General features: G+C 41.3%; 1 protein-coding gene and 1 non-coding gene across 5 annotated transcripts in view; both read left to right on the forward strand.

The window, feature by feature from the left end:
- The window catches only part of CTNND2 (catenin delta 2), a 1,111,183-nt gene that overhangs the window by 245,718 nt on the left and 842,663 nt on the right, over positions 1 to 22,802 (forward strand). The gene's annotated exons all lie outside the window — the stretch shown is intronic.
- Positions 9,081 to 9,152, forward strand: TRNAC-GCA (transfer RNA cysteine (anticodon GCA)). Its single transcript has one exon. It is a non-coding gene; the product is annotated as a tRNA-Cys (tRNA).

The raw sequence follows: 22,802 nt of genomic DNA on the forward strand, positions 1-22,802 counted from the left end.
TAGGTTCTGGCTGGGCTCAAGTCCCAGTCAGATATGACTGAGTGACTAAGCATAGCACAGAGTCCCTGTCACGTGGGTTTGAGTTCCAATCTTAGGTAAACAGTTTCATACTTTTCCCTTTAGGAAAGATGATGACCTGCCCAAAACTTTGTAAGCAGTGGCATAGATGGAGAGAGGAGCTGAAGGATGGGAGGAAAAAGCAGTGGGAAAAATGTGCTGAGGAATCCCCTTCATAACCTGCTGGAAAATCTACTAAATACCTGACCTCTGTCCACAATGTTCATTGGCCTGATCCTTGACACAAAGGAGATTAAGGGCAGAACCCTCACCCACTTGGTCAAGAGCTACTAGGGCACAGCAGATAGAGGAGTGTTATGGACACACTGGGGAGTAGCCCCTGCCAGGGTCCCGCAGTTCTACGCACTGCTGCCTGCCTGTTCACAGGGGGTTCGAGGAAGCAAGAAACGACAGATTGTAAACGAATTAAGATTCTGTTAGCAATATGTCCTTTCAGCCATAGGAGCAAGAACCTCCTACCTTAACCAGAGGTCTTCTGGAATCTGAGACTGAGCTGCGTGAGCTTTCTGTAGAGTTTATCGCTGTCCCAGTTTCCAGCATGCTGGGCTTCTTGCCACTTCAACTGTGTTGGGTTTTCTTTGCATTCAGCTTCCACCGTGGGAGCTTTTGCCAGTTTCAGCTTCTGCTGTGCTTGGCCTCTGCCTCACGGGGCCGAGCCGAGGTTGTTTTAGCCGAGTTACATCTGAGTCATGGCACCATATATGTCAATTACACCAGGAGTGTGTAATTTCCTTGGTTCTGTCTCACCGCTGCAAAGATTTGAAACAGCAGACTAGTATTACAACTCGGCTACAGCTCAGAGTTTTATTCCACAAGCAAAGTAAAGTGCACCCTTGAGGCGTGAGGGCAGGCAGACCCCAAAGGAGAGACCCCAATCTGTCTTGGCTTCCTCTTCCTATATGTTTTGTCTCCTCCTCCCTGAGCCTGCCCTATGCAAATTGGGCTAGCCAAGAAGAGGGCATGTTTGTTTTACCTGAAGTTCTCACTCTGGTCCTCGGATTTTCTTTTGTTCTGTTTTCGTGGGCTTTTTCCTTTGCCTTCTAGCCACTGCCATTTTGGACTCCTTTTTCCTATTCTAACTACCTAACATTCCCAACTTTAGTCATGGCTGCCTCTTTGTGAGTCCATAGACTATAGCCCACCAGGCTCCTCTGTCCATGGGGATTCTCCAGGCAAGAATTCTGGAGTGGGTTGCCATTTCCTTCTCCAGGGGATCTTCCTGACCCAGGGATCAAACCCATGTGTGTTATGTCTCCTACATTGGCAAGGGGGTTCTTTACCACTAGAGCCACTGTTCCTGATGGGTAGATAATATATAATTCCTGTCTGGTTCCCAGAGTTCCTCTAACCTCTCTTGAAATCTATAGAAGCTGAACCTGAATGCCAAAGAAAGGGTTAAAAGCTGGCACTGAAGACCTCTAGTTTCAAGAGTGAGAGCTCATTTCTAACATCTGTTATGCTAGCTGATCACCCAATTCACCCATGACAACTCATTCTGATGCAAACTATTTAAAATGTCTGGTGCCTATTGCATATAAAGATCTGTGGAACCCTTGCAGTAGCCTCCTTTTGAGGGCAGGGACTTCTCATTGGAAAGAGAGTTGACCAGTCCTGGGAACATGAAATTCTCCACAGGGCAGCTGACTAAATGTGTGGTGTGGCTTAAACGAGGGATCTGCAAACTGCAGCCTGAGGGCCAGATCCAGCCTGCTGGTGATTTTTCTATGGCCTATTAGCTAAGAATCAGTTGTTTTTTTATTAGTTTGGAAAAAATCAGAAGAATATATTCTATGATGTGAAATTATGTAAAATTCCAATTTCAGCTCTTATGTGTGTGTGCATGCTAGGTTGCTTCACTCTTGTCCAACTCTTTGCCACCCTATGGACCATAGCCCACTAGGCCCTTCTGTCCATGGGCTTCTCCAGGCAAGAATACGGGAGTGGGTTGCAGTGCCCTCCTCCAGGGGATCTTCCCAACCCAGGTCTCTGTGTCTCCTGCATTGCAGATGGATTCTTTACCACTAGTGCCACCTGGGAAGTCTCTCAGCATCTGTAAATAAGGTTTTATTGGGACACATTTGTTTATGAACTGTGTATCACAATTTGGCATTACTGCAACTGAGATGAGTAATTGGGACAGAGACCTTGTGACCCAGAAATCCAAAAGTATTTACTGTTTATACCTATATTGGGCTTCCCTGGTGACTCAGATGGTAAAGAATCTGCCTGCAATCAGGAGATCTGGGTCTGACCCCTGAGTCAGGAAGATCCCCTGGAGGAGGGCATGGCAAACCACTCCAGTATTGTTGTCTAGAGAATCCCCATGGACAGAGGAACCTGGCAGACTACAATCGATGGGGTCACAAAGAATCGAACGTGACTTAGTGACTAAGCACAGCACATACCTATATTGCCAGACCAAACTTCAGTCCTCTCACCCATAACCACACCACTCATAGTAAAGCCAGTCTACTAACACAGTCTACACTCACCACTACTGTTGTGGTAAAGGGAAGTTAAGTGTTTATTGTAAGGTGCCAGATAAGGAGTCTGGGACAGCTAATGCTCAAATTACCCCAACTCTCAATATGTTTCAGGAAAGTATTTTTAAAGGCTAGGTAAGGAGGTTGGGGGTGGGTGGAGAGGGTCCCCTGGTTGCTCAGTGGTTAAGAATCTGCCTGCCTATGCAAGAGACACGAGACACAGGTTCGATCCCTGGGTCAGGAAGATCCCTAGAGGAGGAAATGGCAAGCCACTCCAGTATTCTTGCTTGATGAATTCTGTGGACAGAAGAACCTGGTGGGTTATATAGTCCATGGGATCACATAGAGTCAGCCATGAGTGAGCGACTCAGCACCTAAGCAGGCAGGCAGGAGGAAGGGGGTTGCGGGGTGTGTGATCAACTCATGCACAATTCTCTGGTTGGTTGATGATGAGCTAACAGAGCCATGTCCACAGGTGTTAACATTATAAGTCATCAAGCTCCAGAAGGTCTGGGAGCTGTGTGTTCACAGTCATCAAGTAGTTAACTTTTTCCATGGTTAACTATTTGATGGTGGGGATTTTAGCATCTGTAAAATGACTCAGGAAAAGGTGTGTCAGATACTCATATCTTGGCCCTTCAGAAAGGAGCTAACATTTCTGTGACCACCATACAGCTGACTTACTGTTTAAGTTCTTATCAGTTTTCCTGGTCCAACTGCTGTTTCTTGTCACTCCATGTTCACATACTTTCCATCATGAATTCTTGAGCCATGCTTTTGTGACTTGTTGGGGAGGGGCTGGGAGAACATAACTTTCCATAAACAAGAGGCAGGCAGAGGGCATGGGGGCAGGGATCTGGCCAGGGAAGGGCCCATAGGGTCCTGCTTGGTTCACCTTTACAGAAAAAGCTTGTTGACTATGGCTTAAACTAACACAGGTATCCATTCTCAATGTTTTAAAGCAAATTATAGATATCCATAAAAAGCATACCAAGATTTATGTTGTGGTTGTTTAGTCTCTAAGTTGGGTCTGACTCTTGTGATCCCATGGGCCAACTGTAACACTCCAGGCTCCTCTGTCCATGGGATTCTCCAGGCAAGAATACTGGAGTGGCTAGCCATTTCCTTCTCCAGGGGATCTTCCCAACCAAAGGACTGAACTTGCCTCTCCTGCATTGCCAGGTGGACTCTACCACTGAGCCACCAGGGAAGCCCTTTATAGCTTATGATAAATGTGGCCTGTGTTTAAATATCTCAGGCAATACAGGTGTGACCTAAGAATGTTGCCTGCCATATCAGGAAACAAAGGATGTTGCAGATACCAGCCACTGGAGCCTCCCCAGTACACCCTGAGGAAACTCAGGATGAGAAAACACAGGCTGCTGGGCCCGGGTAGCTGAGGTGCCTGTCAAAAGGAATGAATACAGAGAAGTGCTAACTACCTTAACTTAAGATATCTGGTTTTCTTTAATTAACAGTAATCTTTTGATGTTCCAACTACCTGGTCCTGACAGTCTGATCGCCTGGTCTTTGTTGCAAAAACTCCCATATATCCTTGGGGCTTCTCAGGTGGCACAGTAGTAAAGAATCTGCCTGCCAATGCAGGATATGTGGGTTTGATCCCTGAGTCCATAAGATTCCCTGGATCCAGAAAATTCCTTGGAGGAAAGTTCAGCAACCCCACTCCAGGATTCTTGCCTGGGAAAAATCAATGGACAGATGAGCCTGGCAGGCTACAGTTCATGGCATCACAAAAGAGTTTAAAATAATGCAAAACTACATATATATTTTTTATCATAATGTTAATAATAACATGTATTAAATATGTAATGTTACTTATTTAATGAAAAAGAATGGGAACAGATTAAAGGAATGTGGATTTTACTCTTCTGTATTTATTGCCTAAGTAAACCCATATTTATTGTAAATAAGCCTGCATCAGCTTTAAAATAATGCCTGCATAATAATATAAAACATCAAACTCATGCCAAGTAAAGAAAATGGAACTTTGTATTGTCTTTTTTATGAATGAAGTAAATGTGAATGTAGCAAAATTAAAATATTTCATGTGTTCTCAAGATATAGGAAAGCATTGTTATAAACAGGAAACATCTCTGAATTGCTTGTTATTTGTCCATCCCATTATAAAAGAGGAAGGAGAGATGGCGGATGCTTTCTGTAATTCTTAATGATTCTCTAGAGAATAATTTGACTCTGGAGCTTCAGTGGAGTCAGAAGTCCTAAACCAACACACACATAAGTCACAGAGCTGTCAAGACAAAACGTCTTTTCCCCTCATTGCTTGTCAGGAACAATAGCTTGAATAGATTATGATAGGGTATTAATTTCCTCTAAAGCCAGCCACTAGACTTTGTCCTGAAGAATAAGGGATATGACAAGATGTGACAGAATCAACATTTTTAATAACATGGCATTTAGACCCACTTCCTCTTCTGTGTGATCTCTTCTTCCGGGCTGCCTCTTCCACATCTGACCTTTTATGACTGTAACTCTCTATAGTCTCTGATTGAAGCTAGTGATTTTCTCTGGCAACTTCCTCTTTACTCAGCCTCATCTAACACTTGTCAGTTTCTTCTAACTGTTCCACAACCCCGGTAGTCTTTGTTTAAGGCCATACCTCTGTTGGTAACATTTTTCAAAATGACCTGCTGAATATAATATTTTTGATGAAAACTCTATGGTAAATATTTAAGATGCCAAGCAAAGTAGTGAGATTTTTAGTCCTCTTGTGTATTTAGTTTCCACTGGACTTAAAATTTCCCAAACGTGGGCTAATTTTCCTATTTAGCAAGCACTGATTGAGAGTTTACTGCTTAAAAAAGCAGTGTTCAAGACATTACTGAACAGAGAAGGGGGAAGGGGAAAATAATATAAAATTAGTAAGTGTAATTCTAGTAAGATTTGCAAAAGTGTAATCCTAGTAAGAAGAGGTGGAAATACAAAGAAGAACTGTACAAAAAAGATCTTCATGACTCAGATAATCACGATGGTGTAATCACTCACCTAGAGCCAGACATCCTGGAATGTGAAGTCAAGTGGGCCTTAGGAAGCATCACTATGAACAATTCTAGTGGAGGCCGTGGAATTCCAGTTGAACTATTTCAAATCATAAAAGATGATGCTGTGAATGTGCTGTATTCAGTATGCCAGCAAATTTGGAAAACTCAGCAGTGGCCACAGGACTGGAAAAGGTCAGTTTTCATTCCAATCCCTAAGAAAGACATGCCAAAGAATGCTCAAACTCCTGCACAATTGCACTTATCTCACACGCTAGTAAAGTAATGCTCAAAATTCTCCAAGCCAGGCTTCAGCAGTATGTGAACCTTCAAGCTGGTTTTACAAAAGGCAGCGGAAGCAGAGATCAAATTGCCAACATCCACTGGATCATTGAAAAAGCAAGAGAGTTCCATAAAAAAAACATCTATTTCTGTGTTATTGACTATGCCAAAGCCTTTGACTGTGTGGATCACAATAAACTGTGGAAAATTCTGAAAGAGATGGGAATACCAGACCACCTGACCTGCCTCTTGAGAAATCTGCAGGTCAGGAAGCAACAGTTAGAACAGTGGAACAACTGACAGGTTCCAAATAGGAAAGGGAGTACATCAAGGCTGTATATTGTCACCCTGCTTATTTAACTTATATGCAGAGTACATCATGAGAAATGCTGGACTGGATGAAGCACAAGCTGGAATCAAGATTGCTGGGAAAAATCTCAATAACCTCAGATATGCAGATGATACCACCCTTGTGGCAGAAAGTGAAGACCTAAACAGCCTCTTGATGAAAGTGCAAGAGGAGAGTGAAAAAGTTGGCTTAAAGCTCAACATTCAGAAAACTAAGATTACAGCATCTGGTTCCATGACTTCATGGGAAATAGATGGGGAAACAGTGAAAACAGTGGCACACTTTTATTTTTTTGGTCTCCAAAATCACTGCAGATGGTGATTGCAGCCATGAAATTAAAAGATGATTACTCCTTGGAAGGAAAGTTATGACCAACTTAGACAGCATATTAAAAAGTAGAGGCATTACTTTGCCAATAAAGGTCTGTCTAGTCAAGGCCATGGTTTTCTAGTAGTAATGTATGGATGTGAGAGTTGGACTATAAAGAAAGCTGAGCACTGAAGAATTGATGCTTTTGAAGTGTGGTGTTGGGGAAGACTCTTGAGAGTCCCTTGGACTGCAAGGAGATCCAACCAGTCCATCCTAAAGGAGATCAGTCCTGAGTGTTCATTGGAAGGACTAACGTTGAAGCTGAAACTCCAATACTTTGGCCACCTGATGCGAAGAACTGACTCATTTGAAAAAACCCTGATGCTGGGAAAGATTGAAGGCGGGAGGAAAAGGGGACGACAGGGGATGAGATGGTTAGATGGCATCACGGACTCAATGGACATGAGTTTGAGTGAGCTCCGGGAGTTGGTGATGGACATGGAGGCCTGGCATGCTGCAGTCCATGGGGTTGCAAAGAGTCGGACATGATTGAGCAACTGAACTAAACTTAGCTGAACTAAATCCTAGTTAAGTCTCATCTTCCCTTTTAGATATATACTCAATCCTCATTTTGGGGAAACTTTATATTTGTGAAATTTGCCTACTTGATAACAGTCATCTGTAACTTGCAAATCAAGATCAGTATTTCTTTTATGATCAACCACAAAACTTGCATCTTGTGGTATGAAAACTTTTATTCACCTGACATGCAATTTCTGAGCTGAGGTCAAACAAGGTGACACACTACTTTTTTTTCCCCCACCCCCAGCACTTATACTATAAAAGAGTGTCTTCTTTGCAGTCTAATTAGTGCCCTTTTTTCAACTGTTGTGCTTTTTTTGTTTTTATTTTGCTGTTTCAGATAGCTCCCAGGCATAGTGCTTAAGTGCTCTCTACTATTCCTAAGTTCAAGAAAGCGGTGATATGCCTTATGGAGAAAATACATGTATTAGTTAAGCTTCAGGCCTGAGTTTATTATGGCATAAGTTCAAGGTTAATGAATCCACAATATATATTGAATGTTGTTTAGTCACTAAGTCATGTCCAATTCTTACGACCCCATGGACAGTAGCCTGCCAGGCATCTCTGTCCATGGGATTTCCCAGGCAAGAATACTGGCGTGGGTTGCCATTCCCTTCTCCAGGGGATCTTCCCAACCCAGGTATTGAACCCAGGTCTCCTGCATTGCAGGTGGATTCTTAACCGACTGAGCCACCAGGAAAGCTCAAGGTGATATATTGATAGTTTGTTGTAAAACATTATGTCCCAGAGCCTTGCAGTAATCTAACACTTTATCTCCTCTAGGAACGGTGGTCCAATTGTCACTAATTAAGTGTTCTCATTGATTTTATAGAACATAAAAGAATTTACTGTATTATTAATATTTTTAGATTAGTACCTACATTTAGGGAAAATTCTTAGAATAATTATTGATAGTAACAATAGCTATTCATTCAACAAATATTTATTGAGCATTTGTATGTGTTAGACTAACTATAGCGATCACAAGACAAGTTCCTGTCCTCAATGGACTTCTTGGTTTAAGAAATATTTGGTTGATATTAAAAGATTTGCTTTATAATGCTTTATAATATACTGTGTCAAGCACTTCATGTGTATCATATAATCCCTTCAACAGTACTGTGAAGCAGGTATTTTAACCCCATCTGAAAAAAAGGAAGCTATAATTCAAATAAATAAAACTACCTTCCAAAACTGAGTTTCAAATGCAAGTTGACTTCATCTAAAATCCATGTTCTTAATTCTTTGCTATTATGTCCCCAGTTATTTTTAAATTAGTGGAAATAACATGCTGAGAATATAGTCATACAAAATCCACATGACTACTGAAAATTTATTTCATGTCATTAATAAATGCTACAGAATAGCGTTCTTTCAGCTTTAGTAATTTAGGTGACTATTTCATCATGTACTAATTTTGTTTTGGTAGATCCTTTTCATCTTGTTCTTCTGTGAAAATTGGAGTTACCTTTTTAAAATGTTCTTGGTTTCTGGACTATGAGTTTAAGAGTGGCAATATATAAAGATGAATGACCCATACATTTTTAGGATTAAACTTTGAAGAGGGTTGGAGAATTTTTCTAAAGTTTTAGAGCCATAGGAAGGAGAGATTTTATCAAGCATCTCACAGTTAAACCTCTAAAAACCTTTTATCAATGTCTGCATCCTTTTCCTAAACTTCACAGTGGCATTTACCATCGCAGCAGCATCATCTTTTCTCTGTCTTATGCCTCCAGGCTGCTCTTGAGCCATTCTGCATCCTCGGGTCCCTTCTCAGTCTTTATGTCCTCCTTCCAATATTTGCATGCTACCCAATAAAACAAAGTCTAGACGATGAGTTTTCAGCAAAGCTGTGTCTATGGAGGCAGTCTCATGTGCTTCTGGCTTGTTTCATTTTAATACCTTATCATTTTTCCAATATTTTTTCAGGTCAAGTTTTATGGTTTTTAAGATGGCTTAAGATGGCTTAGGAATTATGCTTCCCTGGTGGCTCAGATGGTAAAGCGTCTGCCTGCAATGCGGGAGACCCAGGTTCGATTCCTGGGTTGGGAAGATCCCCTGGTGAAGGAAATGGCAATCCACTCCAGCACTCTTGCCTGGAAAATCCCATGGACAGAGGAGCCTGGTCCATGGTATCACAAAGAGTTGGACACAACTGAGCGACTTCACTTTCACTTTCACTTAGGAATCATATCCCTTAGTTTAAAAATACCTTTTTTTTTTTTTAAATTTTTGCAGAAGAGTTTAGAAAAAAAGAAAGAATACAAGGGAGAAAATTAAAATATCTAGCAATTACACACTCAATGTTATCCAAGATTGAAATTAAAAAGTATATTTCAGCCATATTTCCAAATGATTAAATAATAACCTGCTAAAATTCAAGGTTTTAATGATAGAATCATTATTCAAAAATATATTTATGATGCTTTTGAGATATTAAGTAAACTTTTTAAACTAAAGTTTCAACTGTATTTTTTGAATTATTAGCTATAGAACCTTTAGGTTATAGAGAGCCACTTCAAAGAAAAGATTAATGTTTTGTGTGGAAAAAGGTACTGAGCACATTTTAACAATAAATTGTATAATTGACCACCAGAATATTTCTTTATTTTCTTTGTATTTAAATTTCCTTCAAAAACAGTAAAAAAAAAAAAAATGTATCTGAACTTTGTATCTTTAAGATGAAAGTCACTTTTCAAAGCATTGCTTCTGTTGAGTACTTGTGTGTTTGGGGAAACTATAATTTTCAAAACTCACCCTAAATACTACATTCTGTGATCTATTAACCAAACATATCATTTCTGTCAAGATATTTACTTCATTCACATTCTTTTGTCTTTATCTTGTGGAGACATCCTGTCTGATGGATTAAAAAAAAAAATGAAACAATGAGGCTGTTGACATTGTCAGAATCATTACTTTTTTTTTTTTTTGCTCTTGCTTTTCTTAGTGATCTTTATCTCTTTTCTTGAAACTTCTTCATGTATCTTGATTAACTTAAAGTGAGACCTCAGTTGACATATATATATAGGTTTTACCATTAATGAGGGAAGGACAAATCCCCAGCTTTACTTGATGTTTCCCATCTTTTAGTTTCAGTTCTAACTATTCCTTTTTCTTTTTTTTAATATAAATTTATTAATTTTAATTGGAGGCTAATTACAATATTGTATTGGTTTTGCCATACATAGACATGAATCTGCCACGGGTGTACTCATGTTCCCCATCCTGAACCCCCCTCCCACCTCCCTCCCCATACCCTCCCTCTGGGTCCCTCCCAGAGGTCCCTCCCTCCCAGTGCACCAGCCCCGAGCATCCTGTATCATGCATTGAACCTGGACTGGCGATCTGTTTCACATATGATAATCTACATGTTTCAATGCCATTCTCCCAAATCACCCCACCCTCGCCCTCTCCCACAGAGTCCAGAAGACTGTTCTATACATCTTTGTCTCTTTTGCTGACTCATTGGAAAAGACTCTGATGCTGGGAGGGATTAGGGGCAGGAGGAGAAGGGGACAACAGAGGATGAGATGGCTGGATGGCCTCACCGACTCGATGGACGTGAGTTTGAGTGAACTCCGGGAGTTGGTGATGGACAGGGAGGCCTGGCGTGCCGTGATTCATGGGGTCACAAAGAGTTGGACATGACTGAGCGACTGAACTGAACTTATACAGGGTTATCATTACCATCTTTCTAAATTCCATATATATGTGTTAATATACTGTATTGGTGTTTTTCTTTCTGGCTTACTTCACTCTGTATAGTAGGCTTCAGTTTCATCCACCTCATTGGAAATGATTCAAAGGTATTCTTTTTAATGGTTGAGTAATACTCCATTGTGTGTATGCACCACAGCTTATACATTCTTAAACTAAAGGTTTACATTTTCTTCTCCATGTATTTTCAGCTTAGTATGCTATGATTCTTCTATGTGGAGTTACTAATTTCATATTAACCCATAGTGCATACAGCAATGTTTTGTAGCATAATTACAAACAATCAAAATTATTACTTTGAAAAGAGAGTATTTTGTTGAGAGCACCCATTCTTAAATCAGAGCCCCCACAACCTTAAGTGAATAAAGAGGGCTGTGGAATCCTTTGTGCTTTTCCCCTTTGTTTCATTTCTTGGTATTTTTGTAAAAATGAAGCAGCATTTGAGGACCATGTGGTCTTGAATAAATATGCTTTCTTATTCATCTGTAACTTTGACAGATTTTTTTCTTTTTTTTTATGTTCAGTTGTACATTTAAGCTGCTGCATGGCTAAGTAGTATTGGTCAACAGTTACATGATTTTGTGACATGCCAGTGAGCTGATACTTTGGATTCTATGCTCTTCCAGCCCACTTCTGGTGCTGCTTTTATTTCCCTGCCAAAGTGTAATTTGCTTTGACTTGTCACTTTTAAGTCATTTTACAATTGCAGCAATTTGAAAATTGCCAAACTTGAAATGATTATGTTTTAAGACTTATACTCAGGCTATTGTTTTTCAAAGAGCAAGATATATTTCTGTCTGATGTTTGACTGGTGCTAAATATTCTTCACAATTTTGTGTAGGAGGGAAGAATGGGAATTCACTCATATTGTGCATTTGCTGTCCTACTTGGAGGCCAGGAATTGTAATAATGCTTTGACAAAGTAACTTCTGTTATATGACAATATATTTCGTTGAAAAGAGTTGATAGGATCCTATCATGTTGAAGGAAATACATTGCCTTATTTTTAACTTTCCAGGTACTTTGATATAACTCATTCCTTATTTTTAATGATCACAAGCTGCAATAACTACTCCTTGTCAAATGTCACATGATACATTTTAGAAGTGGTATTGCTGAATTACAGATCTATTAGACAATTTCTGCAATTCCATGATTATTATCTGTCTGAAAATGTAGCACATTATATGAGAAAAAGATTAGTATGTCTCAACACTTTCTACAGTTGACATTTACAAACTGATTTTTTTACTCAAAATTTAGGAATGAGAGTGGAGTATGATGCTGGTTTTAGGTTCTCCTAGTTATCTAGATAGTAGGAAAATTCTTTCATATATATTTTATAATTATGATAAAGTAAAATCTTAGTAAAACTTCATGTAATTTTAAGGCAGCACAGTTAATCCACAAATATATATGGAGGGGGAGATCTACATCATCTCTTTCCTTCATAGGACACATCATCATTTTTAATACCCTACCATATTATTTGTCCTATAACTAAGCCTTTAAAATGGATATTGTCATCCTCATTTTACAGATTGGAAAACTGAGTCTGGAATTAAAATAAATGAGCCTGTCAAAGCTCTCATGGGTAGTAAATGAAGAGTCTCTTCTGAGTCCACATACAGTGTTCATTTGTCTTTATTATAGCTGCTCCTGGACTTCCCAGGTAAACAATTTTTACAATGGTAAAAAATCTGCCTGCCAGTGCAGGAGGCACAGGAGACAGGACTTCATTCCCTGGGTTGGGAAGATCCCCTTGAGGAGAAAAGGGCAACCTGCTTGCTCCACTATTCTTGCCTGAAAAGTCCATGGACAGAGGAGCCTGGCGGGTCCCAAAAAGTCAGACATGACTGATCGACTGAGCATGCATACGTAGCTGCTCTACATTGTATTAATGCATTGCAGATCATACTGTTACGCCAGCATTAGAACTGATAAAAGTACAGTATGATAAAACAGCACTATAGAGAATAGACACTATGGGGAGTAGTGGTTTTGGTGTAAATACTGTTGAATCAAGTCACCTTGGAGCTATTGTCAGTGCCCCTAGCTTTGTGGTCCCCACTGTGTCATTCATCAGAAGGCTGACTCCATTTGTGATTAGTGGGTGCAGAATGAAATGATTTCCTGTTTATCTTCTACTCCCTCACTCTCAAGATTTGTTCCATTGTCTCAGATGGTTGTGACAGTTTTCCTGCCTCCTCCTAGCTCTCTGCTGCAGCTGTTCTGTTCTGATATGGATAATCTCCTGGGTTCATTTATGCTGTAAGAAGCAATGCTATTCAGTGCACACAACCAAGTCCTTCTCAGGGGGCATGGGTTCCTGAGTCCTAGGCCTGAGTCTGCCTCTGCTGCTGCTGCTTCTAAGTCGCTTCAGTTGTGTCCGACTCTGTGTAACCCTATGGACTATAGCCCACCAGGTTCTTCTGCCCATGGGATTCTCCAGGCAAGAATACTGGAGTGGGTTGCTGTGCCCTCCGGTCACTTGTTATTTCAGGCCTCAGTTGAGAACGGACATACTTCAGTCTAAAAAACACAGGGTTATTTTTGAAAAACACATGCAAGAATCTGGAAAATTATAAAACAGAATAATTTTAGCAAAGTCATCTAGTGTCTCTGAACCTCATTGCTGAAATTTCTGAAAATTTGAACATGATGTTTGTGGGCGATATATGTTTATTTTCTATCACTCTTTTCAGAATCTTAAATTGTATACTCAACTCACCGTGGCATGGACACTTTTTGTTGGTTTTCTGAACGTGCATTGCTTATTTTTCGTTGGTTCCTTCACCATCATTTCCTTTGTTTCTTATTGAACCATTCCTGATGTGCCCCCAGAAGATGGCTGGGGACACTGTGATGAATGGCAGAGCCTGGCTAAGTTGGAGGGTTGGGAGGGCTGCTGTAATAAATGCCATGGTGAAGGTACTGGGTGCTTTATGGGAGTAGGGACAGACAGCTTCTGACCCAGCTTGGAAGACTGGGTAAAATTTCCCACAAAGGTGAATCGAGTAAAACTAACTTCCTTAACAGGGCCCCCAGACCACAGCACAATCTGCTTCACCATGACTTTTCTGAGTCTATTCTTTCTGTCACCCAGGCATGCCTGGCTTCAGCCTCATGGGTCCCCTTGCCAGCCACAAGCTCTCCAGGCCCATTCCCACCACAGGGATTTTCCCGGCTCTTTTCTCTGCCTGAATCTTCTTCCCAGAGGTCCACAGGGCTCATTTCCTTGCCTCCCTCACATTTTGGATTAAATGCTGTTTAACCAATAAGGTCTTCCCTGCCTTCCCTACTTAAAAGGACACTTCTGCTAACCCTGCTCTGGTGTCCTTTATAGGAATTTGTAACCTCAAGTATACTGTATAAAATATTCATTAATTTTAAAAACTGTCTCTCTCCACTGTAATGGGGCTTCCCTGATGGCTCAGTGGGTAAAGAAACTGCCTGCGATGCAGGAGACATAGGAGATGTGGGTTCAATCCCTAAGTCAGGAAGATCCCTAAGAGAGGAAATGGCAACCTACTCCAGTATTCTTGCCTGGAGAATCCCATGGACAGAGGAGCCTGGCGGGCTACAGTCCATGGGGTCTCAAAGAGTCAGACATGACTGGAGTAACTCAGCATGCATGCACGCACTGGAATACGTGTTCTATGTGGGCTGGGGTTTCCCCTGCCTGTTCTGTTAAGTGTAATGAATTTTGAGCTCTCAGAATAGGGCCCTGTAAGGATTACCAGTGCATGAGCCAAGCACTGTATGGAAACTTTCCATGCATTATCTCATTTGATCCTTACAAATAAGCTCTGTGAGGTCCAATTAGCTCCTCCCTATTACAGCAGATGGCACCCCACTCCAGTACTCTTGCTTGGAAAATCCCATGAACGGAGGAGTCTGGTGGGCTGCAGTCCATGGGGTCGCACAGAGTCGGACACGACTGAAGTGACTTACCAGCAGTAGCAGCAGCATTACAGCAGAAACTGCAGCTTCAAGAGCATATAGCCACTTCCTCAGGCCTCTGGTAACAAGTGGTCCAAGCAGATTTTGAATCTCAGTAGATGCTGCTGGAGTCTACATGCTGATTCTTTATCCTTAAATCTATACAGGAAACAGAATATCATGGTTTGGGGGCACTGGGAATCGTTTCTGGTGATGGGGGTGTGATGACTGTAGGTGGAGCGTGTCAGAAATTGAGGCGGTGAGGCTGGCAGGAGGCCATGATAAAGGCCCTCTGTTGGCTTTGTGATGCAGTTCATTTTTTATACACGACAGCTATGGAAGGATGCGAAGCAGGGGGTGATGTGATCACACTTGGGTTTCAGGAAGATCACTCCAGCTAAAGGATGAATAAATTGAAAGAAATCAGTGTTGTGTTTGGGAAGCCAGTTAGGAGGTTATCAGAGTAGTCCAGGCAAAAAAAAAAAAAAATTGACAAAGAGCTTAACCAGATGAATGCCAGGGGAAATGGGAGAGGGAGGGTGAATTCAAAAGACTTTTAAGGCAAAATGGCCTGAATTGTAGTGAAAGTAGATATGGAGAGCATGTGAAAAAGAGTCTTGGGAGACACATTTCTAGGAAGGATGGGTAATGAAAAATTCTGTTTTCTTACTCTATCGACTCTTTTCTACTTTTCTCTATATTAAAAATGTACTGTTGTTGTTGTTCAGCCCCTAAGTTATATCTGACTCTCTGTGACCCCATGGACTGTAGCCTGCCAGCTCCTCTGTCCATGGAATTTTCCAAGCAAGAATACTGGAGTGGGTTGCCATATCCTATTCCAGGGTTATATAATATTAAATATTATATATATATATATGAATTCCACTAAGAAACCATGTTGTGTGATTTTTAAATGAGAATTTTGTCAATTAAAAAAAAAAAACTATGAGTTTTTTTTTTAATGTGCTAACATTTAGGGATGTATCACCCTTGCACATTCATCGGCAGGACTTGTTTCATGAGGAGGAGCCAGAGATACTGGCTCTGTGAATGCTTGTCAGGAAATCACAAATGCTCCCAGGAGAGCCCTTTGAGTATGGCAAAAAATAAACAATAAATGTAGTTTATTCACTAGTAATACAAAAGGGGGCGGCAGAGGATGAGATGGTTAGATAGCATCACTTACACAATGGACACGAATTTGAGCAAACTCCAGGAGAACGGGAAGGACAAGGGAGGCTGGCGTGTTGTAGTCCATGGAGTTGTGAAGAGTCAGATATGACTTAGTGATTGAACAACAATAGAATTATCACTAAATTATTATGCAATTTAGTAACAATCCTTCCCCTCCATCCCCATCCACTAACAGCTCACCCTCCAAAAGGTTGCTTCCCTAACTCTGACTGGAAAAGTAAGTTCCCTGAATATGAAGATGGACTGCTGCTGATTATAGCCAATGCAGTGGCCTGCTGTTAGCTGTTCTTTCATCATGCCTGGCAGTTATCCACAGTCTGTTTATTATTTCATCTTTTGTGCTATAGAAGTATGTTTCAAAGTTCAGTGCTTCACGATTTTTTGTTAATTTGTTAAGCTTGTTTATATAATAGATGTGAATGTTAATAGAACTTCTTTTTAGAGAATGAGAGGATTAAGGATAAGCCCCTCGGATCTTCATCGCTTCATCTCTAAACCAGGGAGAATAGCTCCCATGTAGGTGTGGTGTGTAGGAAACACATGAGATAATGTCTGTAGAGTTTCTTGGAACAGAGAGCAATAAAATTGCAAGTATTCACCAAATGGAAACTAGGAGTAAGAGGATTAGTATTATCATTAAAATGATTATTGTTTTACTTATCCATGTAATTTTACCTAGAAAAACCTTCCGGTGTTTACCTGCAAAGTTGGCTGTCTTGATTGTCTTTATTAAGAAGTAAAAGTTTAAGTTGAAGAAAATAGTTTTATTTGGTAAAGTAAGCTATGATTAGAAGAAATTGCTTTATTTAATTTTTACACTTAAAACCCAATATCTATCTTGCGACAAATTACAGGGTCATATAGGGGTTCCCAGGCGCTGCAGTGGTTAAGAATACACCTACTAATACAGGAGACCTGGGTTTGATTCCTAGGTCAGGAAGATCCCCTGGAGTAGGAAATGGCAACCCACTCCACTATTCTTGCCTGGGAAATCCTATGGACAGAGGAGTCTGGTGGGCTGCAGTCCAAGGGGTGCAAAGAGTTGGACATTACTGAGCATGCATGCATGCACAGTAGGTCATATGACCCTAATTTGTTTGTTTACATACAGTTGAGCACAACCTGACACTCAAATTACCAGAAAATTCAAATTTGTTATGAGAAAGTCATGAAAGATGAGATTGTGACCTGTTCTTGTGTTCATTGTGATGGCTGTCATTTTAATTTCTATTTTAAAGAAATCCAACCAGTTTTGGCAGAGCATGGGTTATACAGGTCACTTTGGTCCTCATGATTCCCTGAGTTTTTATGCTTATCAAGTTCACGCATACACTTCATCTGCTGCCCTCCATTTGAAAGAGTGGCGCCAGGTCTAGTGAAGAAAAAGGTCTTAGTAGTCAGCATGTTGTTGATATTCCTATTAGCTATTTATCTGGGTTTTGTCTAAAGGTAACAATCTGCTTATGGTGAACCTCATGGAATTGCTGATACTAAATTGTTTGGGGGCTTGCCTCATAGCTCAGTTGGTAAAGAATCCGCCTCTGTTGGGCTTCCCTGGTGGCTCAGATGGTAAAGAATCTGCCTGCAATGCACAAGACCTGGGTTTGATCCCTGGATCAGGAAGATCCCCTGGAGAAGGAAAGGGCAACCCACTCCAGTATTCTTGCCTGGAGAATCCCATGGATGGAGGAGCCTGGTAGGCCATAGTCCACGGTGTGGCAAAGAATCCGACAAAACTGGATGTTTACAATAAGCCTAATGTCCTTTTCTTTCTTTGTAGCCTTTATGAAGTTTTTGTTTCTTTACTAAGGGTTCGCCTCCAATCTTCCATCGTTCTGTGAAACTACCAACCTATAAAATTGAAAACTACCAACCTATAAAAGTTGTTAATATAGTAAATGTAACTGTAGTTTTGAGAGCCATCTTCACATTTAAATTAGAAAGGATCTTTCCGGGGCAGGGGCGGGAAAGGGGTGGCGGATATTCCTATCTGTCTTAAGATTTAAAATTCTGTTGGCATCAAGCACAGATTCTGAGCTCATGATTTCTCTCTGAAAGCAAAATTGCCCTGAAAAGCCTGTCATCTCTTGGGACATGCTCATAAGTGTGTTGAACACAGGTCACTGTGAAACAAATGGAAACAAAGAGGTGGCATTTCTTTGCTTCTTTTCCCAGATGTGCAGACCTTGTAAAAATGTGTCCTTCTCATCCCTGAAATCATGCAACTGTAGCATTTTTACCATCACAACAGTTTAGAACTGTTGAGAACTCAGTTTGTTTTCTCCAAACCCTTCATGTTACCCATGAGGAAGTGGAGACGTGGGCAGGATGCAGTGACTTGGAGCTTTGACCTGGAGGCAGTCTCTCAGTCATCATGATGGAACGACACCGTCATCCTGCCTGGAGCTCTGTAGGCTGTTGCTCTGCGGGATTGCAGCAGAGACTTCTAGTTTACGCTGTGTGCTTTCAAGCTGTGTTTTAAAGGAATGTGATTGGAAACTCACTGCAGCTGCTCAGGGTAATCTGTCCCTTGGACCATTTAAACCATGACATTTCCACTTCCCAGAGAATATTTCCCTTCATTCTAAAGTTTAAGAAGGCCCTTTCCTTCTTAAAGATAAGTCTGGTGGTTACGACTCCATGCTTCCCCTGCAGAGGGCACAGGTTCCATGCCTGGTCCTGTGGCATGCCTGCATGCTATACAGTGCAGCCAAAAACTCCAACCAAAGAAGCAAGTTTAAGAAGATATGCATTCCTTTTCTCTTTGAGCACTTTATAAAGTGCAGTCTTATAGAAAAAAGATGAGGAATACTGATTATTGGCAAAATACCATGTAAATGCAAAGGCAGCCTGCAATAATTAGGAGTCATTGAGTTAGCTTGTCTACAAACCATTAAAAAAGATAAATACAGGTTTGGGAAATAATTGTCTTTATACTGGATTATGAATATTCTACTGATGATTTTACCATGGATTTTAAAATCCAGGTTTAAATATATGACTTAGGAGAAAGTACAGATTAGCTGCAAATGAAACTTGTTCATTTTCTGCCGCTGTTTGGCACGGAGTTTGTGCAGTGCTGAGAATACTTCAGGTTGTTTTGGTGAAATTTTTGACATCTTGTTGGAGTTTACATTCTGACACCGAAGCTTCATATTCTGGTTAATGCACTGCATTTAAGAGAGAGTTTAAAAGTCTGGAGTCTCCACTATGTGTCTGTGAATTTCTAAGTGATGTGTAGAGAAGGGTAAGTAAGATATGTTAGAAACTAGAAGCGGGTGAGATAAGCCATAAGAATGTGACTGGTAGCAGTGCAAACTGAACCTTAAGAAAAAGGTGAATTTATAAATCAATGCACGATTGACCGACAAATAAATAGTGTGGAAAATGTGGTTTAAATTACGTTGTGAGGACACATATTCTAATCCAAGAAAATTAATAATTATCTGTATTCAATTATTACATTTTCCGCATGTTTCATTTGTGCCTTCTAATTCCCTCTCCCTTTCTTTTCCTTGTCATTCATACGTGTTTATTTCAGTGGTATGTGTTTTGTTGTTTTCCTTAATCCCATTCTGAACAGCAGAATACGTGCCAGTGTATTTAGCTTCTTGGTCTGCGTGTTGCTTTTCTATCCAAAGTTAAGGTCCCTTAGATTACCTGCAACTGAATCTTTGAACACCTGCAAGGTACCAGGAACTGGGCCCAGGTCAGTGTCTTCTCCTACCTTTCACCTTCTGTTTATTGTGAAACGTGTCTGGATTCACATTGCACTGAGTTTGTTGACCTTTATAATTGTAGCAAAAGAACTAAGAAATTAAAGAAGGACTCTCATTTATTTTCCTCCACGTTTATTCGGTGTCCTCATGTACATTCAAATGGAATCCTTTGATTTTGAATGCCTTCACTATCTACACATGCTCACATTTTATGAGTGTACCCAGATGTTGGGGGGATAATGTGCAAATAGCCCTGAGTAAATTGTGTTCAGATCAGCTATGGAATATTGTGTGTTAGGGCGCGCGGGCAGTCCTCGGCACCTGGCCCTGTCTCTGTCATCCTACTTCCATCTGTTGCTTGCTAGTAAATATTATCACCAGCCCAGCAGAAGTGTCCTGGGCTTCACATAGGGAGAATAACTTTCACAGAAAGATCTACTTGTCTCATAAGAGAATGTGAGGTTGCCATACATTAAGCCAATGTGCTGCCACTGCGTGCTTCCCCCTGAAAATCAGAGAGAATTCGGATGCTACATGACTCTGTGCTGTGATTCAATGTCTGGAAGCTACAGAGAGGCCACTGTGCTGCTCCCAGGTGCCCAGGGGGAGAGTAAGCAGTGCATTTACCTGCACAGAAGGACGGCAAGCTGTTGCAGTCATTTCTATGGAGACAGCTTGTCTGTTTCCTGCTATATGGTGATAATTACTTCAAAAGGTGGCTAGAGGGAGGCTGCTGAGAAAAAGTAACCCTTTCCTGACAGGTCAGGAGATTCTTCTATCAGGTAATTAGTAAACTTGCAGGTAGCTGGCAAGATCTTCCTTTCTGAGGTGTGTAAGCCAGTTTTGTTTTTCTTTTTTTTTTAAAGAAATCACGCAAAAACTCTTGTAACATGTATTCTGGAATGGTCAGTGGTGACAAATGACTCTATAATTAAGATAACTGTGTAGTAACAAAAAGCGTTGGCTTGTACAAAGAAGTGAGTCTTTATACTTTCTGTTGCATTTCTTCTCCCTTTCTGAACTTACCTTGATGGAAATGGAAAAAGAATGGTTTGTTTACTCAAGAGGCAAGATCACTGAGAGAGTCCTTTAACAAGAACACAGTGGAGGTGCTGTGGAATAGCTATCAGGTACAAGGTCAGGTTTGCTAAGGAAATCACACCAACACTATATGATATCACTTGTATGTGAAATCTAAGAAAGCCCCATGCATAGAAACAGAGCCTACAAATGGGGATTACCAGGAGCTAGGGTAAGTGGGTGGGGAGTAATGGGAGATACTGGTCGTCCAACTTCCAACTGTCAGATGAATGTATCCTGGGGATCTAAATATACAATGCTTTGGCCACCTGATGTGAATGAAGAGTGGACTCATTGGATAAGACCCTGATGCTGGGAAGGATTGAGGGCAGAAGGAGAAGGGGGTGACAGAGGATGGGCTGGTTGGATAGCATCACCAATTCAATGGATATGAGTTTGAGCCAACTTCAGACGATAGTGAAGGACAGGGAAGCTTGGCATGCTGCAATCCATGGGGTCTCAAAGAGTCAGACACAACTTGTACACAACAATGTACATGCATCGTGATTGTTGTTAACAACATTGTACTAGAAAGATGTTAAGAGAGTAGATCTTAACCGTTCTCACCACAAAAAAAAGAAATGGTACACCATAAAAAAAGTTGCATCTGAATAAACCCACAGTACACTGAAAATATGCTAAGTTGAAAATGCATTTAATACACCTAACCTACTGAACATCATAGCCTATTCTACGTGTGTGTATGCCAGGCCCCTTCAGTCATGTCCAATTCTTTGTGACCCTGTGGACTATAGCCCACCAGGCTCCCCGGTCAATGCCATTCACCGGCCAGAATACTGGAGTCGGTTGCCATTCCCTTCTCCAGGGAATCTTCCTAACCAAGAAATCGAACTCACGTCTCTTACGTCTCCTGCTTTGGCAGATGGGTTCTTTACCACTAGCATTGCCTGGGAAGCCCATATTCTACCTTAAGTGTGCTCAGAACACTTATGTTAGCTTACAGTGGGGCAACATCATCTAACACAAAGCCTGTTTTATAATAAAGTATTGAATGCATCATGTAATTGGTTGAATACTGTACTGAAAGTGAAAAACAGAATGGCAGTATGGGTTCCTAATGGTTGTTGGTGTGTTGCTTGTTGACCCTGGTGATTGTGTGGCTGGCTGGGAGCTGAGGCTCACTCAGGCTAGCTTCAGTTCAGGTCAGTCGCTCAGTCGTCTCTGACTGTTTGCGACCCCATGGACTGCAGCACGCCAGGCCTCCCTGCCCATCACCAACTCCCGGAGTTTACTCCAACTCATGTCCATTGAGTCGGTGATGCCATCCAACCATCTCATCCTCTGTCATCCCTCCTCCTCCCGCCTTTAATCTTTCCCAGCATCAGGGTCTTTTCCAGTGAGTCAGTTCTTCACACATAAGGTGGCCAAAGTATTGGAGTTTCAGCTTCAGAATCAGTCTTTCCAATGAATATTCAGGACGGATTTCCTTTAGGATGGACTAATTGGATCTCTTTGCTGTCCAAGGGACTCACAAGAGTCTAGCTTAAACCTCAAGATAAAGTGTTATTCCCTATAGCAGGGCACACAGAGATATGTTGGATCCCAAGTCTTGCCTCTCCACTCTTCTTTTAGTCCTGCTGTCCTCTGCTTTGGACTCAGTATTCAGGCAGGTGGGAAGCAGGCTGCAGCACATGTAGATGTGACAATTTCCAGACAGAGAAGAAGCTAGCTCTTCAAAGGTCTCTTTCTTAGTAGCAAGACCACATATCACAGAAGCCTCGCCCACCCCTCACACATCTGCCCTCCAGTTTCAAAGTGGTACATCAATGAATCAGGCACTGTCAACGTGACCAGGATGACCATGATTTGCTTGGTAGACCCTTCGTGATCTCCTGCCTTCACCTTCTAATTACCCCCTCAACACACCCTGACCTACAGGAAAAGTAGACTCCTGACTGAATCCTTGTCCTGGGGAGGAATTGTTATCTGGTAAGCATGCCATCACTGTCTGCTCTGGGCATGGTGATGCTTAGGAAGGGCATGGAGGATGAGAAACAGGTTAGGCAAATATGGAGAGAAAAGTTAG

Source organism: Bos indicus, chromosome 20, assembly GCF_029378745.1.
Source record: "Bos indicus isolate NIAB-ARS_2022 breed Sahiwal x Tharparkar chromosome 20, NIAB-ARS_B.indTharparkar_mat_pri_1.0, whole genome shotgun sequence".
Taxonomy (NCBI): Eukaryota; Metazoa; Chordata; class Mammalia; order Artiodactyla; family Bovidae; genus Bos; species Bos indicus.